This window comes from Phodopus roborovskii, unplaced genomic scaffold, assembly GCF_943737965.1.
Source record: "Phodopus roborovskii unplaced genomic scaffold, PHOROB, whole genome shotgun sequence".
Classification (NCBI taxonomy): domain Eukaryota; kingdom Metazoa; phylum Chordata; class Mammalia; order Rodentia; family Cricetidae; genus Phodopus; species Phodopus roborovskii.
In genome coordinates, this window is record NW_026126540.1 from 4,953,658 (window position 1) to 4,966,495 (window position 12,838).

A 12,838-nucleotide genomic window follows, 5' to 3' on the forward strand; every position below is an offset into this window, starting at 1 on the left:
AATAAGATACTTCCACAGGATTTCCTAGCAGCCTTAGCCCCTGCTTTGGACTAACATTCCAGACTACCCCAATGTGCTTCCATTTTTCTAGCCCTAGATGGTCCAGCAGAACTTGGGCAGTGAACTAATATACTCTGGCCCTTCCCAGCCTTTGACTAGCATCCAACCTTCCTGGGCCCAGACAACAACGTCCTAATTTCAGCTGAGAAGCAGTTATAGAAGTCATTCTTCATCCTCTGCAAGGGCTGCACTGTTAGGTACAAATAATTATTTACCTTCTCTGACAAAAGGACAAATGGCTACCTTTGGTGCTTATTGGTACAGAGCTATGCTGGCCTCCAGACCCTTTCAGTATCACAAATACCCATTAAAAATCAAAGTTAGAAAACTTGCAGAAAGGGCTACTCAAACTTGGGGGGCTGGGTTCTGGTTGAATGGCTTCCTTTCTGATTATGAAATTTTCCTGGTTATGCTTATTTTCCCCGTATCACTCACTGCCTGTACATCCTAATGCCCATTCAAGGGTGTCCATATCAAACACCATTGATAACAGGAACCTTAAAATTAAATCCTTCAGATTTGACTCATTCTCCTAAAGCCAGTGAGGAATATAATGGCATACTAGATATTAGCCCTACAGGTTCAAAATCAACCTGTACCGCAATATGAATCAATAATTTGATTTAGACTGCCAAAAGCCAGTGGGGAATATAATGATTAAAACTAGCTCTGTTTCAAATTGGGTTTCAAGCTAAGTTATTATGTAAAGAAAGAAAAACCTAGGAGTAGTCAGGACCTTATTCTTAACCTACCAACTATTAACCACAGGATGTCTAGACCTAAGGTCAGCCTCATCAGAAGTTGAGCAATCTGAAGAGGGGACTGATTTCAGAGGCACCAACCCAGCTCATTTTCCCCCTTATTGTGTAATTGCTGTCTAAATTATTAACCAGATGCTCATTCTGCTTCTGCAATCTCATTTAACTGCTGCTTTCTCAGAAAAAAAACAAACAAAAAAAAACAAAAAAAAACAAAAAAAACAAAAACCAAAACAACAACAACAACAAAAAACCACACCCATGATAATGCCTCATGTAGCAAAAGTTCTCAAATATAAGACAACTGTGGTTTGTTCTTTTAAAAGGCTAGCTACTGTCTCCCCCTTTTGCAGCAGCTGCTTGTCACAACATTTCTATGAGTAAAATAAACTTGTTTTTATATCTTTTAAGTTTTGTTTTGTTTGGGGATCTTTTCCTGGACATCTCAAGCTCCAGAACATTTTAACCTTTTTGGAAGGTGCATGTGAATCTTGTAATTTTCTGAGCTTCCTTGAGAGTTTGTTTGGAGGTTCTAGCTGGGGAGCGCAGGTACTTGTATACCCTTGACCGAATACTGGCCTTCCTCTATTTGGGGAAGGTTGTCCTCTTGACCGAGCACACAAGCTTCAGGAGGGATGCACATGGAGCGGTGAGGGAGGAAGGGACACCCGCCCAACCAGCCAGATCAGCCGAATCAAGCCTGGCAATCAATGGGGTGACAGATGTTGCAGCCAGATCACCCTCACATCCCTTTCTGAGCTTCCTTAGCCTTCTAAGTTTTGTTAAATCCTGAGTCTTAGAAATTGCATCAGCTTCTTGAGTCTGTGAGCCCCCTTCCCCTTGTAGGAAATATTTCAATTTCGAGGAAATATTTGATCTTTCCATCCCTCTTCTGAAATGTTCCCTGGATCTTGGTGAGGATGATAAACGTATCTGACGATTTCCCTCTATTTATGGCTGAAAACCGGGCTATGCCACAGCAACAGCCACTTATTCTCAGCAACTTGACTGGTTATTAGTTGCTGAAGTAATCACCATTCACTTCAAAAAGGAATTTTCCCTCCACAACCTCCCAGTAACCCATGGATGGAGAATACAAATGTTTAGAAGGCAGTTTGGCATCCATTTTAACAAAATAGCAGAGAATGGCCTGCCTTCTGGGGCCTATGACCTCGAGTTCCCTCAGAACCAGTTGATTGCACTTGGAATAGTCATGCCACTATTATCCCACTTGATACATCTTGCCCAGCATTTTAGTAGCACAGCCCACAGGGCCCATAAACAAGCAGGAATGTCAGTGATAATTCTCATCCTGCAGCTCATCCTGCAGCCTTCAAGTTACCTTTGGGCATTACAAAAGCCAACCACCATGGAGGTTGACTCAGCAACAGACACTAATCATCTAGTTCTGGTATGCAACCAAAAGTAGTGGCAATAGCCTTTGGGCTTGTGAGGCTTAGGGTACCTTCCTGGAAAAAAAATTATAGGGCGATAGTCCAACCCCAGCACTAGGATTTTCATCCAATAACCGTATGGCTCCTAGGAAAGCCATTTCCATCTAGAGAGGGTGCCTTCATTGAAAGGCTTCAACCTCTCTGTTTGTTTTCTCCTTCCCAGTGATTTTCAAAAATATGTGAAACACTCAAAATTAGCATTGTATAATGAAGCCTCCCCCCCCCCAACACTAGATGAGCTCCAAAGGCCAATACCATTCAATAAAAGACGTTCTGGGCAGCTAAGGAGTACTAAAAAGAAATATTAGCAAGCATGTTGCCGCCAGTATAGAGTCATTGCACTTCTCCCCATCCCAGACTGTCATAGTGAAGCTAGCCTATGCTGCTTGGCCCACCTCAAATTTACTGTCTGCTATTAGATCTGACTTATTGGTGCTCATAGGCTCTGACTAGCACCATGGCCTTTGCCTTCCACTGACCACTTAAGAAAACAAAGTGGGTAGTTTTCTGGACACATATGACATACCAAAAGAAACCAAGAAGGTATAACTGCCTTAAACAGATATGTGATAAGCAAAGACATGAATCAGTACTGTTCTGTGACAATAACAAAAGGCCAAGGTCCATATGGACTTACGAATAATTTCTATAAGACCTTCAAATAGGAATTAGCACTGTTGCTCCTGAAACTATTTCATAAAATAAAAAGGAAATCATGTTACCAAACTTACTTTACAAACCAATTTTACTCTGATGCCAAAGCCAGATAAAAATACAAGAAAAGAAAACTCTGGGCCAATTTCTTCAATGAACATAAATGTAAAACTTGTCAATAAAATATTATCAAACAAAATTCAACAATATGTCAAAATGTCACTCAGAAAGCAAAGTCAACATCAACTTAAATGAAAGAAACTCCAAGAAATTCTACTAAAATCAGAAACAAGACAAAGTTATCACTCTCTCCACACCTATTCAAAATAGTACTTGAAGTCTTAGATTAAGTAATAAAAAAGGCAAATGAAGGAGCTCAAGGGAATAAAAATAAAAGAGGAAGAAACGGAACTATCTTTATTTGCAGATGATATGATACTATATATAAATGATCCTAAGATTTTTACCAGGAAACGCAACAGCTGATAAACACTTTCAGCAAGGTAGCTAGATACAAAATTAACTTAAAAAAATAGCCTTCTTATATACAAATGATAAATGGATGGGGGGGGGAGGATCAAGGAAACAAACATTTCACAATAGTCTCATATAAAATAGCTTTGGATTACTCTAGCCAAGCAAATGAAAGACTTGTATGCCAAAACCTTTGAAGACATTGAAGAAGATGACAGAAGACAGAGAGATCTTCCATGCTTATGGATCAGTACAATTAATATAGTAAAATGGCTGTCCCACCAATTACAGTCATCAAAATTCCAACAAAATTCTTCACAGAGTTTGAAAAGACAGTTTTCAGCTTCACATGGAAACACACACAAAACAAAAAACAAGGATACCTAAAAAAAAAAAAAAAAAAAAAAAAAAAGGCCTGAATAATAAAAGAATAAAGAACTGCTGGAAATATCACCATCTTTGATCTCAAATTGTAAAACAGAGCTATAGCCATAAAAACAACATGATATTGACACAAAAATAGACATGTTGATCAATGGAATAGAAATGAAGGCCAAGAAATAAATTCATATACTTATGTTTACCTGATCTTTTAAAAAGAATCCATAAATACACAACGAAAAAACATAGCATCTTCAGCAACAGCATGGGTACATGTAGAAGGAAGGATGCACATGGACCCATTCTTACTACCTGTACAAAACTCAACTCCAAATGGATCAAAGACCTCAAAATAAAACCAGACACACTGAACCTGACAGAAGAGAAAGTGGAGAACAGCCTGGAATGCACTGGCACAAGAAAAGACTTTTTGAACAGTACACTGTTAGTACAGGCACTGAGATCAACAACTTCTGAATGGCAAAAGACACCTTATTCTGGCAAAGCAGCAGCCCACAGAATGGAAAAAGATTTTTACCAGCTATACATCTGTTACAGGGCTAATATGTAAAATATATAAAGAACTCAAAAAAATTGAACATCAGGAAAACAACCCAATTAAAAATAAGGTACACATCTAAACAGAAATTCTCAAAAGAAGAAACTCAAATGGCTGAGAAACACTTAAAGAAATATACAATATCCATAGTCATCAGGGAAATGCAAATCACAATAACAAAATTATCTTACATCTATTAGAATGACTAAGATCAATAAAACAAACAACAGCTCATGTTGGTGAGGATATTTAGTTAGGGGAACACTCACTATTGCTGGTAGGAAGGAAATCATGTACCCATTATGGAAATCTCTTTATTTGAAAATAGTGTGACATAAGAAGATGTAGTTGGGTCTCAAATTGATAAGGGTGTAGACTGGAGATATTTGGTCTTGGTTACCAATTTGTCTAGATTAAGAGATATTTAGGACAAATGAAATGTACCTTTGTCTGTGAGAGCATTTCCAGAGAGGATTAACATGTGGGACAATGGCTAGGGAGCAGGAAAGAAGAGTAAATCTTAATGTGAAAATTAAAAGTTTTTTTTTGAGAAAAACTTTTAAAAATGAAAAGATAGTCTTAGTATTCATGTTCATAAATTGAAAGGTTTAAAGTTAATGTTAGTCCTATTAAATCTTTATCTAAACTCCCAAAGATGATTTTTTCCAGAAATAGAAAAAATGAATACTAAAAGTCACATCAAATCTTTTCTTTCTTCTTTTTCTTTCTTTCTTTCTTTCTTTCTTTCTTTCTTTCTTTCTTTCTTCCTTCCTTCCTTCCTTCCTTCCTTTCTTTCTTTTAAGGGTTTTCAAGACAGGGTTTCTTTGTGTAGACTTGGCTGTCCTGGAACTTGCTCTTCAGACCAGGTTGCCCTCAAACTCATTTTTTAAAATTTTTTTGAGTGCATTGTTGTTTTGCCTTGTGTATGTCTTACATAGGTTTTGGATCCCCTAGAACTGGAGTTAAGGGCAACTGTGAGCTGCCAGGTGGGTGCTGGGAACTGAACCTAGGTCCTCTGAAAGAATGCTCTTAACTTCTGAGTCATCTCCCCAGCCCACCCTTAAAAAAAAAATTCCTTATGTTTTTTAAGTGTATAAGTGCTCTGTCTACATGTATGTCTGCACACCAGAAGAGGACATCAGATCCCTTTCTAGATGGCTATGAACTGTACTGGGAATTGAACTCAGGACCTCTGGAAGAGAAAGTACTCTTCACAGCTGAGCCATCTCTCCAGTCCATGTCACTCAAAATTTCAAATGACCCTGAATAGCTGAAGCAATTTTGAAAAAGAGCTTTTGTGTTCTCATACAATCTGATTCAAAATCTATTAAAAAGCCACATAATTAAAACAGTGCAATGATGGTAAAAGGGCAGGTGAACAATGGAATAGAATAAAACCTGGAAAGTCTGAACATAAGTAATTTTTAACAAAGGTACCTAGAACATTGTGGTAAAAGAGTATGGGTTTTCATACATAAACACCGAGTCGAAGTAGAACCCAGATACAGATGGAGAGGACAAGACCAGGCGGTAGAAACACGTAGAGACAGCTTACCTGAACAAGGAGGAGATAACAGGCCACCAGATTGATAGCTGGGAAGCCAGCATGGGACTGACTCAGGCCTCCCTGAATATGGGTCTCAGCCAGAAGGACTGAGCAGTCTAAGAGACCTCAGACAGTGGAGCCAGGATGTATCCCTGGTGCACAAAAGGACTTTGAAAACATATCCCCCATGGAGGGATAACTGCCTTATTCTAGAGATAGGAGAGAAGCCCTAGTCCCTACTTCACAGGACCTGTCAGATCTACATGACCCCAACTGGATGGCATTCCCCCACATATGGAATTGGGGTGGGGGGATGGGAGGGGAGGGTGGTTAGAGTGCATGTGAGAGGGCAGAGAGGGTAAAAGGGAGGGAAGAAGGGAGGGAGGAAGGGAGGGAGGGAGGGAGAGGGAACTGGGATTAACATGTAAAATAATAAATTAAATTTAAAAAAAGGCTTTGACTCCAAAATTTAAGTTGAAGGACAAGTTACTGGGGAAAAGGATTTCTATTTTTGTTTCCACAGAAAATGAAAAGATGTGGATTCCTTCCAGGCTAATGTGGTTTGATCAAGCCAGACCACCTGAAACAGAGTACAAGCTGATCCTACATTCAAAACATCTGGACAAAGCAGCCTTACAGACTACAGCCAGGATTTCTGAATCTTCTTCGAATCCCCCAAGACAGCGCCCCTTACCAGCAGGAAGTAGTTTGGAAAGAACGACACCCAAATTCCCAAATATTGTCTATAAATGTTTATTTTCATTTAAATGGACTTGGTTATATAAAATAAATAAATAAAAAAGAGTATGGGTTTTTAAAGTTATTTATTTATTTATTTTGCAAATGGTGATGAAAGAACTATCCACATGCAAAACAACATACTACAAAATTAATTCAAAATGGATCAAAGACCTGCACTTAAAAGTTAAAATTATAAAAACTTCAAAGAAAACAATAGAGTAACAACTTCTTAACTTAGATTTGACAATGCTTTCTTGAATATTCCAAAGTATTAACACATTAAAAATAGACAATTTAGACTTCATATATATGAAAAACTGTATATCAAACAACAGTAAGAGGATGACTCAACAAAGTGAGAGAAAATATTTTCTGATCATGTAGTTGATGAGGAGCGTATATTCAGAACATGTAAACTCCTTAAACTTAATGAGAAATAATAAAAACAACAAAAAATAAAGAACAAACCTACCACAATGTAGAGAGCCACCGGTGCCATTCCCGAAGATGGCGCCGGTTTCCTGTCCATAAGCCAGCAAGGCGCGGATGCGCAATCCAGTCGTGGGGTGACCGTTACGAGCGTTGCGGGCTGCAACTGTCAGTAACGGACACGACTCCTCTGAGCATATATAAGCAGAGCCCTTTTTCCTCCTCGGGGTCTTCCCTCAACTTGCTGTAATGAGCCGCGCAATAAACATAGCTGCAGAAGAATCCTGTTGTTGAGCGTCGTTCTTGCAGGCAAGGAGATAGCGCTCGACACCACAACACTTCAGACTTAGACATTTCTTCAAAGAAGATGATTCAATGACCAATAAAACTATGGAAAGATGTTCATTGTTAACCCTTAGGAAAAATGACAATTTAGGAATGTTTCCCAAAAATATACTTTAGAAATAGGTAAACTATAGGCATATAAGGATTTGAGGTAGTGTATTTTTCAGAGCAAGATAAACAAGGAAACAGCAGCATCAGAAAACTCCAGAACACCTAAAGTATCCAGCAGAGATCTAATGAATTATGGTAGCCCCAAGGAACAGAGTCACACAAGTTGCAGCTTGAATCCAAATGTCTCCCAAAGATGCTTGTGGGTGAACACTTGGTCCTCCCTTTGTAGGTGACACTATTTTGGAATAAGGTAAAACATTTTGGACTCTGGCTTAGCTACCAGATATGGGTTGTTTGGGAATAGTCCTTGCAGGTTATATCCATTTCTGGTTCTGGTCCAAAGTCTCTGCTTTCTGATACACCACCAAGATGGATAAGCCAAACTACATGTTCCTAAAATCATGGACAGAGCCTTCCCCTCCACTGATATCCCACAAAGCTATGCAACAAACAGATAATTCTTCCATGAAACTCAGTTGTGTATTTTGTCACAGCAATGGGAAAAACAAAACAACATTATAGCAACTATCAAAAAGAGTGAAGGATGTCTTTAAATAGGGGTTTGGATGAGTTGTAGGTTATATTTATTGAGTAAATAAAACATATTTATGGTTTGCCATCTTTTGAATCAGAAATGTTGAGAGATACATACATTTATATTTTTAAAACTATTAAACCATAAATCTAAAAACAATAATAACAATAATAATAATAATAAATGTCCAATATTGGAATGGAGAACACAGTGTTAAGAGAGAAAGTTATCTAGTACCTATTCCTTTCTCCCTCTCTTTTGTTCCTTCTTAGTTATTATGCTAGAAAATGCAAGTGTTGGGTTAGGAACATGTATCTCTGGCTGACAGCCAATTAGGACCTCAGGCTGGCAAACAGCCACAGTGATGAACTTGAATCAGTTCTACTCACTGGAGCCTTGAGATTATGATGGTTGTGATAATCACTTTGACAGAAGCCTCATAAAAAGGATCAAGGAGACACCCACTTCCTGGGCTCCTGCTGGGAGACAGTAACTGCTGCCTTAACTTGCTAGGTCTTCCTGTCTTCCTGTAATTTGTTCTGCTTTGCCAGGTGACCAACACAGTCCTTCCAGGAAGTTTTTCCAGTCAAATTCCTATCTTCTGTACTGTTTATAACTGCTACACAGCATCTCTGAGTGCCTGGTCTATTTGGCCATTTCAGTCTTGATGGAAATTGTTCCTGTGTTCTCTTCTTTAAATAAATGCACACAGCATTATAGTAAATGAGCTGTTTCACAGTACACTGAGAATTACTGAACCAGCCATGGGTATTAGATCACCAGAGGACAACAGTGATGTTTTCCACCTTAAGGTTTTGCTTGTCCTATGCCACAAACCTCAAAATAATGGTCCCATTCTTATTACTTTAGAAAAGTCAAGAAAGATGTTAAAAAAAAAAAGCAGTATAAAACAGAGAAAACTTATTGCTACCCTCACAATCTCACAACATCATAGTTGCTTTAAAGACAACCACAAAGCCAGGTGGTGGTGCAGTAAGGGAGCAGGGACAGACAGATCTGTGAGTTCAAGGCCAGCCTGGTCTACAAAGTGAGTTCTAGGACAGCCAGGGCTACACAGAGAAACCCTGTCTCAAAAACCAAAACAGAAGAATAAATAAATAAAAAGAAAAGATAACCACAAGATAATGGAGTCGAGCTGGAAACTCAACTTCATTGTACTGACACTTAGTGTCCTTTTGAACCCCCCCCCCCCATTTTGGTTTCCATATGTATTTGTAACAACCTTCCTAATACCCTTCCAAATAAATAAATAAATAAGAAAAAGAAAAATGTTTAGGAAAACAGATAAAGCGTGCTTTCCTGCCCACTGACAACGACAGAAATCAAAATCTAAAAACAAAATTTACAGATGTGTGCTTCCGTTCTGATCTAGGGAATTATTCTAGGATGAACTGCAGAGAATGCACATGTGGGTTCCTTAGCTCTCACTCAGAAAGAGACCCAGAATAGAAGGACAAGATGCAAGAGACTGAAAAACAAGAGACAAAAGGCTCATGATCAGCCCCCCAGTACAGCTCCACGTTGGCTAAACAATACAGGATTTGGGACTGCCCGTTTAGAAAACACAGTCTGAACCTATGAGATCATCTTTACATGGCTTTGTTTAGCTTGTTTCCCTTCTCTAGCATGAAAAAAATCTGTGAGAAATGAAGTGTATGTGAAACCGGAAAAATAGAGACTGCTTTTTGAAATAACATAGCCACCTGTACTAGTTAAAGCAGGAGGCGGTGGTTCTATTTCCGCAGGAGCAAGGACAAAGGGGCAAAGATAGCTTGGCAGGAGCCCGGGTGTGAAGACAGGAACCCAGAAGCTCTCTGTGTGGTTGGAAAAGTCCCCAAAGCATCCTAGGCCTGGATCAGGAGCTCAAGTAAGTTATTTTTGAGACTAACCACACTCAGCAGTGGAACAGAGTGCAAAGCTCCAGTCCTAGAGGCCAAAGACCTGTGAATTCAGGAAATTCTGCCACTGTCAGGAGAAACCTTTGGGCCCACCACTTAATTGTCTCATGTGACAAGCAAATAAGATAAGAACCCTAGGAAAATTAAAAAGTATTACAAAAATTATATTTACAAAACCGAAATGTTGAGGGATGAGTTGAAGGCAAGCCCCAAAGAGGTCATGTGATAATGTTGTGTACATGAGAGAAAAGTCTAGCCCCTGCTAGGAACTGCCCTATACCAGGGCACCACCTGGGCTAGCCTCAGCCTTAACTTGTTCTCTAAGTTGTGTGCTTGTGTATAACACACCATCTGCAAATTAAGTGTGTCACAGATGCAGGTCAGGACCATTTGTTCTGGCCTCAAGCTCAAAGAAGTGTCAAATTCTGACTCACAATCAAGAGGCATATCTGGAAGGGATCGGAATGAGGTTTCACATAAATGACAATTCCAAATGATCTTCATTTATCTCAGTCCAATGAACAAGGAGCTTCGTACTCTAAGAGTGCTTAAGTTCCCCTGAAACATTTATAGAATCTTATTATTTAATTCATCTCAAAAATATGCTGCTGCTGCTACTACTTAGCTACAGTAAAGCCCATTGGTTAAATAGCTCCTTTGCCACATTTGAGATGCAGGGCAAAGACCATTATTAATGCAAGCACTCACACACACCTGCAGTCTGTGGTGTCTACCCTTGAAGGCTGTCATATTTTGCCATATTTGACATCAGTATCAGTCAGGGATTCTGAACTTTGTTTCCTCTGGCCACTCCTCATTACTTTGTTATTCTGCCCCAGTGACAGATAGAAAATTAGTTGTTGTTTCTGGTGGACAAAATAGACACCTGGTCTCCTTTGACTGACCAACACATCAGGGACAAGTGAGCTGGAAATTCCATGTCAATGAGAGAAAAATCAAGGAATTTTGTTTGTTTGTATGTGTATGTGGGTTTAAAGACTATTTTTACTTCATATGTATAGGTGGTTTGCCTTATGTATGCATGTGCCCCAAGGGGGTACCTGTTGCCTGCCACAGACCAGAAGAGGGCAATGGATACCCTGGAAATGGAGTTACAGACAGTTGTGAGCTTCCATGTACATGATGGGTATTGAACCTAGGTTGTCTAGAAGAACACCAAGTGCTCTTAATCCTTGAACCATTAAAAAGATCCCCAGCTCATTTTCTGTTTTTATTTAATAGTGTGTGTGTGTGTGTGTGTGTGTGTGTGTGTGTGTGTGTGTGTGTGTGTGTAAGTATTCCTGGAGCCCAGAGGTGTCCATTCCCTGGGACTGGAGTTGCAGACCATTGTGAGCCACCTGACAGTGCTGACAACCAAGCTCACATTCTTGTCTAGGAGACACTCCTAACCACTGTGTCATCCCTCCAGCCCCAGTTTCTGTGTCTTTAAATACATATCTATTTCAGAAAGATTCATTGACCCAGAGGATGGTGAAGCAAGTTCCCCAAACAGAAAACCTCATTTGTCGTGTACACAGATTCTCCTAGGAGAGAAAAAAGCCACCCCATAAACAAGTGTATAGTTGTGCTTTTCAAACCATGAAATATTCCTGTTTGTTTTAAGTTATATACTTACATTTTTTTATATATATGATAGATATAGGTATTCTCTAGAAAGGTTTTATTAAAAATATGGTAGAACTAAGGTTTTATTTTCAAATAACTTAGTTTTCAAGCCCTAGGTGAATATATTGCTCCTTTCATGTTAAGATGAAAATGCAGTGAAATGATAAGAGAAAAACTCTCAGTAACTGATGGTAAATTGGTTGTAGGATCTAGAGTTTTGCATTCTTGTGATACTTTTACACTATTGCATCCTTTTAACTTGTCACTGAACAAATTATTTTAATGGCTCATCTTTCTGAAGAGGAGCCAGTAACTTCACATGTAAAATATTTGCCTCCAATGTGTCTTTTATTTGGCCTGTAGAATGAAATTCAGTGGCTAAGCTATATTTACTTAAACAAAATATTTCAAAAACTCACTTGAAAATGGACATGACATGTTAACTTTATGAAGAGTCTACTGTTTTTGAATAAATAACAAGATAGTTCTCAACAAGCATTTTGTTAATCCCATAGACACTAGGAGAAAGAGCACTGATCTGAATTATGGCCAAATCAAAACCAGCTTTATTAGTGTACACAGGAGCTGGCTGGTGGCTGTCTCCTCCTGGGTGCTATTCAAGAGATCAGCCTCAAGCCAATTTCCCAGAAAGATCTGGGTGCTCTTTCCCAGAAAGTGAGGTTACAGAAGAGGGACCAGGTAGGATTTTACAAGGCAGTTAAGGAAATCATCCTGGAGTATTTGTTCCAGAACATTTCATGGTTATCAGGTCGGGGAAGTCCAGCTCTGAGAAACAGACACATTAAGTTTTACAGTAAACAGAAACTTAACTTAGCTACAGACTCAAAATTGTCCCCAGGAACAAAGTGAAGTCAGGCTGGTTCCTCATTTCCTTCTTGAAACTCAACAGCCAGATCTGAGTTCTGTTTGGTTTGGGATTGGCTGCTTCTCATCGCTCTAGGCTTCCTTTGCATCTTCGAGTCTTAGCTTTATATTAGGAACTAAAGATGCAGCTGGGTTGTAGGTGATCTTTAGGCCTTGCTCAGTTCCTGTTCTTTGAACCCACTTTTCTTACTCCCAACACTGCAGGCAGATACCGCATTGTCATATCTGTTTGCTTTCTTCTTTTCCAGGAACTGACCATTCTCTCCACTTACCCTGCCCCTCCCGCTTCATAATGGAACTAAATGCATTTCCCCAAAGTTCTCTTTTGGGGTGTGTGTGTGTGTGTGTGTGTGTGTGTGTG